This window comes from Mus pahari, chromosome 17 (genome assembly GCF_900095145.1).
Source record: "Mus pahari chromosome 17, PAHARI_EIJ_v1.1, whole genome shotgun sequence".
NCBI classification, from domain to species: Eukaryota; Metazoa; Chordata; class Mammalia; order Rodentia; family Muridae; genus Mus; species Mus pahari.
In genome coordinates, this window is record NC_034606.1 from 26,154,106 (window position 1) to 26,169,658 (window position 15,553).

The following is a 15,553-nucleotide window of genomic DNA, read 5'->3' on the forward strand; positions in this document are numbered from 1 at the left end:
CCCTTTCTTTCTTTCTTTCTTTCTTTCTTTCTTTCTTTCTTTCTTTCTTTCTTTCTTTCTTTCTTTCTTTCTTTCTTTCTTTCTTTCTTTCTCACAACCTTGTTCACTTCTCATTTCTTTCTCTCTCAGTCTGCTTTTTCTTTGAGATACTTTGCTCATATTAAAATCTCTCTCTCTCTCTCTCTCTCTCTCTCTCTCTCTCTCTCTCTCTCTGTGTGTGTGTGTGTGTGTGTGTGTGTGTGTGTGAATGTGTGTATGTGAATACTTGTTGAGTATTCCAAATGATGTCTATTTTTAATGTGACGTTACAATATAGCATTTAAAACATCAATTCTGATGCTTTCTCAATTACCTCCACTGAATGTTGAATGGAATAAATCATCTCTGGGTTGTATTTCTCTTAAATTCCCACTCAGTTTTCTATTTCTGGTTTCTCATCTTTGACAACTGAGGCCAGTGTAAGAGGCAAATCTCCTTGCCTAAGACCAAAGTTTCAGGCTGTCTGTAAGTGGTTCAGTTCTTTTTCATTGAGCTGAGGCTGTTTCCATCTCTAAGGAACACCTGATAATATTTTGTCTAATCTCCAGCATGTTTGCTGGAGTATAATCAATTAAATTTAAAATTACTAAGAATACTTCCAAGATTCCAGCCATTTTCAAGGGAAGTGAGCATCTGTCCCATTCAGTGTCTTCATGGGCAGCATGAGGACGGAAGGACACCACTATGTTTCGAGCTGCTGGCATGCCATATGCCATTTCAAACTGGAAGCTACCCAGCCATTAGCATCTGTTCAATGTTTAGGCCATGGTTGGCAGCCTACATCCTAATGAACCTTTGGAATAAAACCAGTTCATAATACAAGAAATAAACACAATCTTAATTACCTAATTTCTCTCATAATCATCCATATTTTAGTTCTAAACTAAAAATTACAACATGCAATTGTGAAAAGGGAACTAGAATTTTGGATTAATTTACATTTTATAATTACAAATTGAAGGTGACAGGAAAAAAAACTGGATAAAGCAATAATAAAATTCTATTCTGTCCCCACATCTGTGTTTCTTCTTTAGAGATGAAAAGTAAAGAGAAAAAAACTGGGGTTCAAATATGTGCTCAGCAATACAGGGCCATAATGCAAGAAGCAGATCTTTCCCAGAAAATGCAAGACTGACTGAATTCAGAAGGCAAAATTCTGCTACTGATATCACCATCTCAGGGTTCAAGTTATGCCAAAGGGATTCCTCTCAAACTCCTTGTATGCCAATGACTGTGAGTTAGAGTTCTGCCTTGGGGTTCTTAATGTCTCATGGGAAGTTCTTATTCTTGCTTGTCTAGTCTCTTCCTTCTTTGAACTTAACTTTGAACTTTGAACTTGTCATGGTGAGAGATGGCTTGGGAAACAAACAAGATCTTTCCTGAAGAGGTCCTTCTGCTCTCCTTGAATATGCAGTCCTTATCTTTCCAGGAGACACGTGCATTAATGCCATTAAGTTTTTCATTTTGTTTCATGAAATCAGCATTATGTAGCTGGTACTGCCTCTCCCATTGCTTTTATATGTAAGATTTGGGAATTTGCATTGTTCATATGGTTAGGCAGGCAGGAAGGAATGGCAGATACAAATTTAAAGAGGAAAGAGAGTCTGTAGTTGACTCATACTTCGGCAGAGGAACTAAAGGGATCTGATACTCAGGAAGAATTGGACACAAAACGATGATCTTTCTCTAGAATGAACTAGGAAATGGGCATATTGCACACTTATAACTCCAGGGTTCATTACAAGACGATGGAAGTATAAGTTTGAGGCTAGGTTGTGCTACAAAGCAACAGCATGAAAAGGGTAATAAGGAAGGAAGGAAGCAAGGAAGAAAAGAAAGAAAAATGGAGACTGGAGTGGTATCCTGGACACACATTCTCATATCCATTGACTTATCAAATTGTTGTTAGCATTGTATAGACTGAGTGGCTTCCTTGACCGTCTTTGATGTCTAGTGTTCTCATTTGGTTCTTAGAACCATTCTGGAGGCCGCCGTTTTCTCTGTTGCTTCCTATCCTGGGCAGAGCTAAGGTTTGATGTAACACCATTTGCCTGCCCTTGGTTTGGTTGCCTGGGTTTTAAAAGTTTTGCACAAAATATACTGCGTGGGTTAATGCCATAAAGTGTCTCCTCTGTGCTCTCCTATAGCATTTTCAAGATTTTAAATTTCATTTTTGTTTGTCTCTGCATATGTGAGAGAGAGGTGTCCAGTCTTCTTTTTTTTTTTTTTTTTTGCAATTGCACAAGGAGTTTTTCTTGTGGGAGAAGATGTGTAGACTGTACATCTGAGAGGTATTGGAGTGTCATATATATATATATATATATATATATATATATATATATATATATATATATATTGTGTGTGTGTGTGTGTGTGATTCAACTCATTATCAAAACACCAGGAAGTCCAACATAAAATGGATAAATGAACTCCATAGACATTTCTCAAAATAAGACATGGAAACATGGAAATGGCAAAAGCAAACAAACAAACAAACAAAAATCTAGCCAATGAAACAATGGACACCATCTTGAAACATCATAAGAATGCCAACCAAATCCACAATGAGGATTTATTTTGCCACAATTAGAGTTTCTATTGTAAAAAAACAATAAAAGACACTAAGTGTTGGTGAGGCTGTGGACAAAAGAGAATCTTTTCACAGGGGTAGTCTTCTGCTACATATGCAGCTAGAGACAAGAGCTCAAGGGGTACTGGTTAGTTCATATTGTTGTTCCACCTACAGGGTTGCAGCCCACTTCAGCTCCTTGGGTACTTTCTCTAGCTCCTCCACTGGGGAGGCACTGTCATAGCCTCACAAGAGGCCGCAATATCAGGGTCCCTTCAGCAGAATCTTGCTGGCATGTGCATTAGTATCTAGGTTTGGTGGCTGATGATGGGATGGATTCCCGGATGGGGTAGTCTCTGGATAGTCCATCCTTTCATCTTAGCTCTAAATTTTGTCTCTGTACCTATATCCTTTCATGAGTATTTTGTTCCTTATTCTAAGGAGGAATGAAGTATCCACACGATGGTCTTCCTTCTTGGTTTTCTNGTGTTTTGCAATAATGTATCTCGAAACCCGTACTTCCTAATGAACAGTTATAGGAAGTTATGAGGTAAGAGAAGGTTTCTTTAATTATCTTTAAAAATCTAATGGTAACTAAGGGAGAGCAGTTTTCCCTAGAAACTTGCCAATGCTCCAATGGATGGCCCTAGACCCGTGCACATTATTGCAACACTAAACAGATTCAATGGGAATAAAAGCACACATGAGGTTGAAAGAGAGAGTAGTGATAGGGGCAGTATGAGAGGAGTTGAAGGGGAGGGAATCTGGGGTAGACTTCATGTATGCATGCATGAAATTCTCAAATATTCAATCAATACATTTAATGTATTAATTTGTCTTCCTAGAGCAAAGTCCCAGAGAAAGTGCTTTCAAAATGTATAAAATTTTCAAATAATCAATAAATAAATCTAATGTATCATGCATCTTCCTAGGGCAAAGCCTCAGAGAAAGTGCTTTCAAAATGTACCTGTGGGGTGTGGGTCATAGTTGTTTGGCTCTGTTATGGCTGCTGCAACCCTGAAAGTGTTCATTGTGGGCTCGTGGAATTGGGGATCAGCTATTGCAAAAATAATTGGGACTAACGTCAAGAACCAGCAGAAGTTCACCTCCTCAGTCAAGATGTGGCTCTCTGAAGAAGGGAGGAAGCTGGCAGACATCATAAACCACTCCCACGAAAACGTCAAATATCTTCCAGGACACAAGCTGCCCAAAAATGTGATTGCGGTCCCAAATCTCAGTGAGGTGCAGGATGCAGGCCTACTGGTGTTCACCACCCCACACAAGCTCATTCACAAAATCTGTAATGAGATCACTGGCAGGGTGCCCAAGAAGGCTCTCCATATTATCCACACAGAGGGCATAGATGAGGACCCAGGATGGCTGACGCTCACCTCAGACATCATTCGAGAGAAGATAGGGATGGACATCAGTGTGCTGATGGGGTCTAATACAGCCAGAGAGGTGGCTACTGGGGAGTTTTGTGAGGCTACCATTGGTAGCAAAGTCATTCAGAATGGCATTCTCTTCAAAGAGCTGCTACAGACCCCCAACTTCTGCATCACTGTGGTGGTTGATGCTGATGCTGCAGAACTGTGGGGAGCACTAAAACACATCATTGCTATGGGAACCACCTTCCGTGATGGCCTCCATTGTGGGGACAACAGTAAGGCTGCCATCATCTGCCTTGGCCTTGTAGAAATGGTCACTTTCACCAGGATCTTCTGCAAGAGCCGGGTGTCCATGGCCACCTTCCTTGAGAGCTATGGCTTGGCCAACCTCATCACTACCTGCTATAGAGGGAGTGACTAGAAAGTGGCTAAGACACTTCCTCAAGACTGGGAAGACTATTAGAAAATTAGAAATGGAAATGCTGAATGGTCAGGCACTTCAAAGGACTTGAGACCTCTGCATTATTGTACCAATTCCTCAAGCACAAGTGGCTTCTAGCTAAATTTCCATTATTCATAACAGTATATATGATCTGCTACGAAGGCAGACCTCTCACAGAGATACTAACTTGCCTCCAGAGCCATCCTGTACAGGTAAGACCAGAATTTACCACTGACAGCAACAATTCAGCCTCACCTATAGGAGGTGAAGGGAGGAAAGATGGACCAAAAGACTCAGAACTTGGAAACAAGAACTTGACAATCAGATTCTCCATTTGACTATAATCTTTAATACCGCAGATAAGTGTTTTGAGACGCGAGAGGCAGGCAGTTGGCTAAGGTACTGGGTAACAGCTAAGTACAGTTATGAACATGTATGTGTGTTTTTGTTTCTAATCATTTGTATTTCTTTGATAAAAAAATGAGGTGTTCTTTTAATGATCATATTTGAAATTTCTCCACTAGAGTAGCCTGTACGATTGGATCTTTTTCAGATAAATTTTATAGATGAGATCCAAATCTATATTACTGGAAGGAAGAGTTTTCTCTCCTCACTTTCTTGATGTATACGCCAACCAGCATTAAAATAGTAGTTATAATGGATAAGTGAATGTTTGTAAAGACTACCACACTTAACTTTTAAACAGTATCTCAAAACTCACACAGTTACCTACTTGGACCTTTGAACTGATCATGTTTTAACAAGTGATTATTAAATTGATAATCTACTTGCATGTTTGTTCTTGCTATAGTTTTTTTTTTTTTTTGCATTTTGAACTTCTTTTTTCTTCATTAGTTGACAGAATGGGCCTTTATAACGACCTAGTAATATCAGAGCTAGCAGAAACCTGATGATTTTGTTATTAAATGAAACTTTTCTGTAAGCATATATCTCTAGGTTCTTAAAACCCCTGGGAAGGCTGCTGTCACTCCTCATGTAAGATGAGGGCATATGCCTTTAATCTTACCCTTGGGGGGCAGAAACAGGATAGAGTCTCTGAGTGAGAAGCCATCCTTGTCTACACAGATAGTTCTATATCACTTAGGGCTACATGATAAGAACCTGTAAAAAAACCAAAACAAGCAAACCAACCAAAACAATACCAAAACAAACAAACAAACAAACAAACCCCCAAAACGTGGCTGTACCCGTTCTTGTGGAGGGAAAAAAAAAACAGCAGACAAATTCACTCTTTTACTCTCTTAAGTGACTGACTAATACATCATTGGGTTTTTGTTTTGTTTTGTTTTGTTTTTTTAACTTCTCGCTAGTTAGTTGTGAATGCTATAAGCCACCTTTTCTTCCTGCCAAGGGAGATGTATGTACATTAAGAATCCCGAATCAAGCAGTATTGGGTTCACTTTTAGAAATTCAGACTCCTAAGTCTGCCCCAGGCTTCTGGAGTGACACCTATGTTTCAGCATGACCCTCTCAAATTTGTAGTGCTCACTATAACTTGAGAATCACTGTGCTAGAGAATGTATTCGCGTATAACCTGCTTTGAACTGTGTTATATAGGAGACCCTAGATATAATTTGTCGCTGGGTCCAGTGGCTACTCCTGGTCAACTCTGAAATGGTTAAATGAATTTAGGAATAGCTGCCTCATAGTGTTCGGAAGGTATATCATGGAAGCAAAGACCCCAGGAGAACCTGTGAAGCCAGCAAGTCCCAAACAGACTATGAAGATTATTATTACTATTATTTTTTATCGATCATTCCATTCGTTTGCATCTCAATGATGTACCGCTTCTAGGTTAACCTTCCACAAGCCCCTCATCCCACAATCTTACTCTCCTCCCTCCCCTTTGCCTCTAGGAGAGTGTTCCCCCATCCACCCATACTCTCCTGCCCCACCCCTCCAGCATTCCCCTACACTGAGGCACCAAAACTCCACAGAACCAAGGGCCTCCCTTCCCACTGATGTCAGACAAGGCCATCCTCCACTACCTACTTATCTGGAGTCATAGATCCATCTCTGAACACTCCTTGTTTGGTGGTCCAGTCCCTGGGAGCACTGGGTGGTCTGGCCAGATGACGATGTCCTTCCTATGGGAGATTCTTTTTGACAAGGATATTAGAAGTTTTTAGGGAACACTGATGTGAAGTGGCTCTCATTTTATGTGAAAAAATCTAGATGAATAACTGCTTATGATGTTGCTTGTTCTATGTAGTCCAGGCTGACCTCAAACATTTCATATTCTTCCTCTGCCTGCTGAGTTGCTTGGATTACAGATGAATACCACCATGCCTAATTAATGATATAGATCGGGGACTTTCAAAGTCCAATTCTGCCTTAAATCACGGAGTAAGATTTTGAGTGATGCTTTCAGCTATAGACAACCTGAAATGCTTGTTACGCATTTAATTCTCCGACTAAAGTGGTGAGGACTAGTGTTATCCACAAGTGTTAAAAGAACACTTAAATGTCACACTGTAATGTAAGTTTAGTTTGTGAGGCATTTTAGTTCTCCTTTTCCATCCTGGTTGGGCACTGTTTTACTCTTCTGTACCTAAATGGATTATAAAACAGAATTTTGTTGAAATTTTAAGAAATACTCAAAGAAGAATTTTGGAGCACTTTGCAACCCAAGAAAGCAGACATTAGATTACATATTTCCACAGTTTTAATAATTACTTTATTTCAATTAATTTTTCTTATTTCCCAATACATCTTTTAAAACTCTTGTGTATTGATAACAAGGATTTTTCAATATATAAAAGGAGTTGTACTTCAGCTGCTATGCCTATGAGGAAGGAGAAGGAGGAAACAGAATGTTGGATTTTTCATTCACCTTTCTCTCTGGGGTTTGTATTTCCAGATCTTTTCATAAATGATCCTTGTTTTAAAGTCTGTTGATGTCCATCTAGAACAGTGGCTCTCAAACTTCCTAATGTTGCAACCCTTTAATACAGTTTCTCATGTTGTGGTGATTCCCCCAACTATAAAGTTAGTTTGTTGCTACTTTATAACTGTAATTTTGCTACTGTTTTGAATTGTATATGTATATATGTATACTACTATATATGTAGTATGCAGCATATCTGATATGCAACCCTCAAAGAGGTTGTGACCCACAGGTTGAGAATCACTGAACTAGAATATGCTTATCATAATCTGTATATGACAGTAAAAGGCAATTTCCTTAAGTTTGAGATCTGATAAATGCAGGTAGAAATTTCTCTGAATAATTTGCTTTTGTAAACATGTATTGATGTAGCCGTGACAATGGGGAAAGTAACACTTAGATTAGAAACTCAATCTATGGATGTAAAACTCCATCCTCACGTTGCTGCTGGCTTACTTACTACAGTATGGGACAAATTCCTATCTAACTCCAGGGAATGAAATTCCATGGTAATTTGTTGAGGTACCAATGTCCAAGGGTAGTTTCTTAATTAGTTCTGATTGGCTAGCCTCTAACCTATACACACACTGCATTCATTTACTAACAACAGGTGGATATATGATGTAATGACTTAATTTAATGAACATTTAATTTCTCAAAAAAAGAAAGCAAATAAATGCACCTTTACTAGCTGTGCCCACAGAGCATCAAGGGTCTAGCTGGAGATGAAGAAAGACACCAGCACCAAAATCAACATCAGTAAGCATTGGATGTACACTGGCTCACTCAATGCTAAGGGGTTTATGATTCTGTTTTCATTTATTCATAAAATGTTCATGTCTTGTCTCATTTATTGCTTTATGGTCCAAAGCTCTCAACACTCTATCTTGAACCCAGTATTATACCTGATAAATATGTATTGAGTGAAAAAAAATACATGAATGAAGATGATCGTGAGTATGGATAACTAATGGGATTATATTGAAAAGTCTGGAAGAAACAGAGTCCTGAGACACCTTTTCCCACCTCAGACAGTGATAGAATTTCAGGAAAATGGAATTTCTTTGCTGCTTTTATGCATTAGGGTTATAAGAGTTATATATTGATATGTTCTCAATGAGTGCTACTTGATAATGTTATGGGTGATCAAGGATCTTTCATTAATGCAGATGACACTTAATTATAATGTTCAGAGAAACATGATAGATTTTATTGACATGTCATTCATCTATTCAAAAACAAAGCTGTGGCATTCCCCTGGCACCTTGGAAGACATTCCTTTTGTAGTGGGCTTTGAAAGGCTGGTGCTTGAATGTAAGATTACTCTGCCCCTTTTGTGGCAGTTGTAGATGCAAGACACCTGGACCTGGACAGTGTGTCTGGAATCCAGGCTTGCTGGCAGAGAGAGGGTGACTGAAGCCATTGACTTCACTCTGAACTACAGACGTCTAAGTTCCAGACCTGAGAAAATAAATTGCCATCAGGGTGAGCAGTGTATTCATGGATGGGTCGGTCACTCTTGCTCTATGTAAGCCACAGATTTCAACTGTGTAACTCACAACCCAGGTGGAAAGTGTTCAGTCCAATGTGGTGGGTGGGTATTACCAACTTCATGATCTACAGGGTCCAGGCTATCCATATTCACTTGAAAATCTTACTGAACTAGCTCTTCAGAATGCTGAGACACTGTTCCTCATGCTTTGAGCTGAAATTTTCAGGATTACATCTGTGGATGTACACTATGGGACTCAAGAGGGAAGATGTTTGATTACTGGAGCATAATGTAAAGAAGAATCGGTTACTGTGTAGCACTTTGCTTTGGAGAGACCAAGTCCATAGTTGAGCTCGCAGGAACTTAACAGAAAGAAAAGCAGCCCATTTCACACTACTTTCAACAGAAAATATAGCTTTCAGGACTTTCATTGAGAGCTATAGTCTTAGAGGGTAACCTCCTGACCCCTGCAGATAAGGAAAACCCAGGAAGCATGCACTCTTTTGAGAACCTCATAAACATCATGTCCTTTCAACCCACTTTCTGCCTTCTGCAGTGATGGGTTCACTGCCCCAACAATGCACACTGCATCAGAATCAGGACAATAAACAATAAATACGTGGATCCTTCTCCAACGATAGGTTCTTAGGTTCCACATCATTTCAGGTTGAAAATGAATGGGGTGCAAGCTGTCTACTTGCTACTTAAAAAGAAGGCAGAGCCCATTTAAGTGAATCCAGCTCATCTAGCACTATCACTAAGCTTGAAAGGACAGTTGTTTCCTGAAGACAAAGTAAAGCTTGACAGGAACACCTTTTTGGGGCACTGGGCTATGCACAGACAGGCTGGTCTCCAGTTCAGTATCTCCAGCTGAGATACTGAACCCTGGGACTTGGTGGGACAGAAGGAGTTCTCTCATATCTCCTGGACCTCTGACTCCTGTCTAAGTTATCACCCCCACAGCCCCCACAAGAGAAGCATGGCTAGAAGTCACATAGGCAATGTCCCAAGCTTCTGACTTTCAGGCTAAACTCCTCCCCAGTTACCTAACAACAGTAAAGACCATAAAAAGGGCTGTTTGGCCCCTCCTTGCTCTCTCACTCCTTTGTTCTCTTGCTCTTACTCTCCTCTCCTCTCCCTCTCTCTTTTACTCTCTCTCTCTCTCTCTCTCTCTAGCCTTTCCCCCTCTCTCTCCCTTCTCTCTTTCCCCCTGCCTTTCTACAATAAAGCTCTAAAACTATAGACAGTCTCTGCTCATCAAGGCTGCACTCACTCTTGCATGCTTGGGAACATCTTTTCCCTCTTCTCTCTCTCCCAAAACCCTGGGGCTACAGGGTGTGGCTGCCCCTTGTCCACCCCACCCCCCATTAAGTGGGTCAGAGGCTTGGATGCCCACCCAGGGCGTCTGGCAGCCTTCCCGAGTCCACCTGTCCAGAGCATAGATGGAACTCTGGCTTGATGTGGGTCCTCCCTTCACCCTCTTCCCCAGGCCCCCTTTTTAGTTCCCACACAAAGAAAGGCCCAGTTCTATACATCGCAGGATAGACAATTTATCCATGACAAAGGACCCTCAGCACTATCTTCATGATGAGCTGGAGAAAGGGCATGACCAAAGCATATACAACTGTTTCCAAGGAGTGTTTGTGGACAGTGATGCAAAAAGCAATGAATACCTAAGATTCAGGCTAGTTAGACTCAAAGAGAACTATACTGCTGGGCTGATGCAGGCATAAAAACTTCTTAATAGATCTGAGTAGAATTTAGGATGGTCCTGAGGTTCCAGGCCCTGCCTCCAAGAGGGGTATGTTAAACATTTTCACGAGTTATGCCTCATCATTCAAATCCTAAAAAGATTATCCGACTGACCCTGACTCTTATTTGGGGAAGCAGGGATCACTTCATGAACCGTCAAAGTAGATTGAAAAACAGTTTTCCTGAGAGCATAAGGTTTTCTGCTCTTTTCAAAATCATGTAGCAGATGCAGAATAAGCAAGAACTACAAATCTAATCTTAGATCATGTAATCTTAGATCCTTCTAACTCTGTGGTTCTAAGGGACTCTGGCCACATTATGTGTGGAATTCCAAAGGCCTGGGGTCTGTGACCTGACTTCATGTGTTTTTCACTAGAGGAGAAAAATAGCTTTAATATTCCTGTCTAGTAATGATGACAAATTTCATATTCCAAAGAAAATTACAAATGTCCATATCTTCCCTACACGGTCGTAGTATCTCTGGGTAGGAAGAAGTCCTTAACATGGAAAGCTGAAAAGATTGAGTGAGGGTGATTAGGCAGACTCTGCACAATCCATCTAAGCTATGAGCTTCATATCAATTGCTAACCCTTTGCAAATCACTGAATGTTTAGATGTGTCTCATTGCCCTCAAGCTATTATAGGTAAAGATTAAATTTGATAATAGACGTAATGCCAGTAAATGGGCTGGATGTCATGTTAGAGGATAATTACTTGTTTTAAAAATAATAACAGCATTATAATAACTCCTACTAACATCCCCACAGTTAATACACAGGCTGGATTCATCCTTCACTGAGTAGGTACAGGGTAAGATCACAAAGACAACTAAGTTCTTCATGCCACCGTTTCTGCTGGAGGAAAGAGACACATCTAAAATCAAAGCAAAATGTCACAGAAGTAAAGGGGAGCTCAAAGCCTGACAATCCTACCATTTGGCAAACACTGCAAAGATCTACTAAATCTGTGCAAACAGAGATTATTATTATGTCAGAAGTAATAATGTTCATAGAGCAAACAGAACAAAACAAATGAAAATCAAAGCAAAGACAACAAAATCCCTTGTATTCTCTTTCCAATCAGAACATCATTTTTAATACCAATGTGTACGTGTGTGAGTCATGTAGGTGCAGGAGCCTTCCAAAGCCAGAAGAGGGCATTAGGTTCCCTGGCACTTGAGTGACAGATGGTTCTGAGACATCATGTGTGTTCTGGGAGTCTAACCATAATCCTTTCTCTACAAGAATGGCAGTGCTCTTAACTGCTGAGCCACATTTCCAACCTGATTACATCACTTTTTAAAGCATATTTTCTGCCCCTTATAAAAACACTATTTCTGTGGACACAGGATCACTGAACTATGACATTCTAGACTACACTAAGCAACCAGTGATGGCTCTCAGGACAGATAATCTTCTCATTTTATTCTCTACATGAATACATTTTTTATAGCAATAGATTGGAATAGAACAGTAACAGGGTACCAAAGGAATCAAGGGAATACAAATTGTCACACAGAATAGGTGAAAAGTGGACATCCAAAAAGTAGATGACCACTTAAAATGAAGATCACCTTTCAGTCTATAAATGTTTTTAGGAACCTCAAGGTCTTGGGACCAATATGCCAGAATTTAGACACAAGATCCTGTTCCTCTAATGAATTTTAGGCTAACCTTGTAGGTTAATTTATAGGACCCTCAGTCACTGGGACAGCATCTATACAGATAATCCTTAATCGATCCTCTTTAACGGGGTTTAGTCAGGTTCTTCAGTGATATATTTCAGTTTCTTAGAAATCATTAGACTATTGGACTCCTATGACTACTGACATAGTAATATGTATTTAGTTCTCCATTAATCAATGCCTTTGAATCTTGAAGAGAGAGTTACCTAGCAAACATACTATAAGGTTAGAGAATCAGGGCTCAGAGAGATGAAAGTATTGCCCCATTTCATATACTTTTAAAAGTCACCTACAAAGGAAAAGGCTATTTCTATCATTACTAATGCTTTATTCTTTACCCCCTCAAGTGTCAGTTTCATCACTTTGAGGATGAGATTATCTTTTCTTGTTTCCTAACATAACAAACACTTTGGTTCTTGATAATAGGTTTTCCAGAGTGCTGAACCCAATGATTCCTATTTGAAATTAAAGTTCAGTGAGATAGGAAACCAAACAGAGGTGAAAATATTTCCAGGAGAAGAAAGCCAGGAGTATATCTGGGCTTTGTGCCCATTCTATGAGCCATGCAAAGGGATTGTCAGGAAATAAAATGGTAGTACGCTGCCACTTTACTGTTAATGGAATTTAACTCATTCTTAATTCAGCAGCAAATAAAAACTTTCATGGTCCTTTGGATCTCTAGCATGTCATTATTTCTGTGATGTATCACTGGCTGACTGTTTTAATCAATTTTGGCATGGAAACTGTCTAGTGATGCGCAGGCCATCTTAATACAATTTACATTTTTGCCAATTACCATTTAATTCATCCGATATTTGCCACATGTTAAACCAATCATGTTCCAGATAGAAGGTCTCTGCTAATTTGCTTTATTTTATAAGTAATATTTAGTGCTATCTTTCTTAATTGAGTAATAATATATGTATACAAAATGGTATTTTTTAAAGTACAGATATTCATGAAACATGAATAAAATCGTGATAATAACTGTTCAGAGACAAATAAGATTCATATTATCTGGTGTATGATTTTGTCTTTGATTAAAAATAGACTTTTTCTTATAACATATCCTAATTATAGTTTTTCCTCCAGCTCCCTGCTCCTCCCAGTTCATCTCCAACTCCTTTCCCACCCAGATCCACCCACATTCTGTTTCTCCTTATAAAAGGAAGAGGTATCTAAGGGATAATAGTGAAAAATAATAAGAGAGAACAAAAACAAATAGAGATGAGATAAAACACGAAAAGAGAAGGAAAAGAGCCCAAGAAAAGGCACAAGAAACACATATGACTGCAGAGACATTCAGACACTCAGAAGTTCCACTGAAGCGCAAAACTGGAAACCACAAAATACCCAACACTGACTAGATGGCCAAGACCCAGAAGCAGGATGGCATGAGAGACCTAAGATAGACTGATTCAGGACTGACAAAAATTAAATAGGTCAATGAAATGATTCCTAATGATATTCTGCAGTACTCACAGATGGGTGCCTAGTCCAATCATCATCATAGAGGTTTCCTCCAGCAGTTGATGAGAGCTAGAGAACCACAACCGAACATCAAGCTGAGCTCGGGGAACCACACAGAAGAGAGTGAAGAAGGATTATAGGAGCCAGAGGGGCAGAGAACACCAGGATAACATGGCCCATACAGTCAACTAAGCAAGGCTTATAGGCCTATGAGACTAATCCCCCTCACAGAGACTAAATTGGCAACCAATGACCCTGTGTGGGTCTGTGCTAGTCCATCGACATGCATGCTGTGGTTGTTTGTCTGTGGGGGTCTCTGACTCCTTTGCCTTCTCTGGCAACCGTTTTTCTCCTACTGAGTTGCCCTGTCTAGCACTGCTATGAGGGTTTATGCATAGTCTTATTGCATCTTCTTACGCATATTTATATCAATGGGGGTACTACTTTTTTTTTTTTTTTTGGTAGGATAATGGAATATCAGTGAATCTGAGGAAGAGGATAGGTAGGCGGGGTCAGGAGGCATGGACACAGAACAGATGGATGGACTGGGAGGAAGGGAAGGAGGAGAGGTTGTAGTCAGGATGGATGCATTGTATGAGAGAGAAGAATATATATAATTGTGGGCTAATCAATCAATAAGTAAAGGAAGGAAGGAAGGAAGGAAGGAAGGAAGGAAGGAAGGAAGGAAGGAAGGAAAATATAACAATTTTTAAAAGAAGAGGAAGAGGAGGAGGATCCCTGACATGACATTATGAGATAAGAAATCGACTTTGACAAGGCCACACCTTCTAATCGTTCCAATCTTTATCCAATCTTTATGGACCAAGTATTCAGACACATGAGTCTTTGGGGGCCATTCCTATTGATACTAATACACTAGCCCATAAGGATGAAGGCTCTCAGTAGATACCAGCCCAAGTTTTTTATGTTCAATGACATGTATGGGTATTGTTTTTAGCAATAGGGTCTTGTGGTCAGACTTACAGAATAATATATAGTCTTAGCAACAACTTGGGTTATTTAAGAGTTCCCATGAAAGCCCCTTGACCAAGAACTCAATTAGAGGTAAGTCATTACCAGTACTGCAGCTTCTTTTGGTCATGAGAGATGTCTAGTTGGGGATTTGTCTCCCTGATGAGTTCATGATTACATTTGTATCACCGATATGTATGCATACATTTTCAGAAGCTCCTACTGTGTTCATTTCCACATTACTTTTCAAATGGCCCTTAATGTTAGTTTTCTCACCTTCATCTCTCTTTCCTACCGTATCCATTTATAGCTGTCTATTCTATTTCCCTTTCCTAGGGAGATCTATTTGCCCTCCCCCCAGTCCTTTATGCTATGCTTAACTTCTGTGGTTCTATGAATTGTAGTTTATCTATCAGATTTAAGATATAAGTGATTTGCCTTTACAGTTTATCTTACTCAGGATTATTTTTTTCTTGTTCCATCCATTTACATGAGAATTTCATGATTTCACTTTTTTAACAGCTCAGTAATACTCCATTATGGAAATATACTTTTTTTCCCATCTATCTGTTTAGGGATATCTGTGGGTTTTCTTTTCCAATTTCTGAATATTATAAATTGAGAAGCAATAAACATGGTTGAGCAAGTTGGTAAGATAAAGACTCCTTTGGGTATATGCCTAAGACTATTATAGCTGGATATTGCAGTAGATTGATTCCCATCTTTCTAAGGAACTGTCACAATCATTTTCATATTGGCTGTACAAGTTTGCACTCCCATTAGCAGTGGATGATTGTTCCATTTACTTTTTATCCGTTGCCAGCATGAGCTGTCACT

General features: G+C 39.6%; 1 pseudogene; it reads left to right on the top strand.

The window, feature by feature from the left end:
- The first annotated feature begins 3,610 nt into the window (after nucleotides 1–3,610).
- LOC110335122 lies at nucleotides 3,611–4,776 on the top strand (annotated as a pseudogene).
- The last annotated feature ends 10,777 nt before the right edge of the window (nucleotides 4,777–15,553 follow it).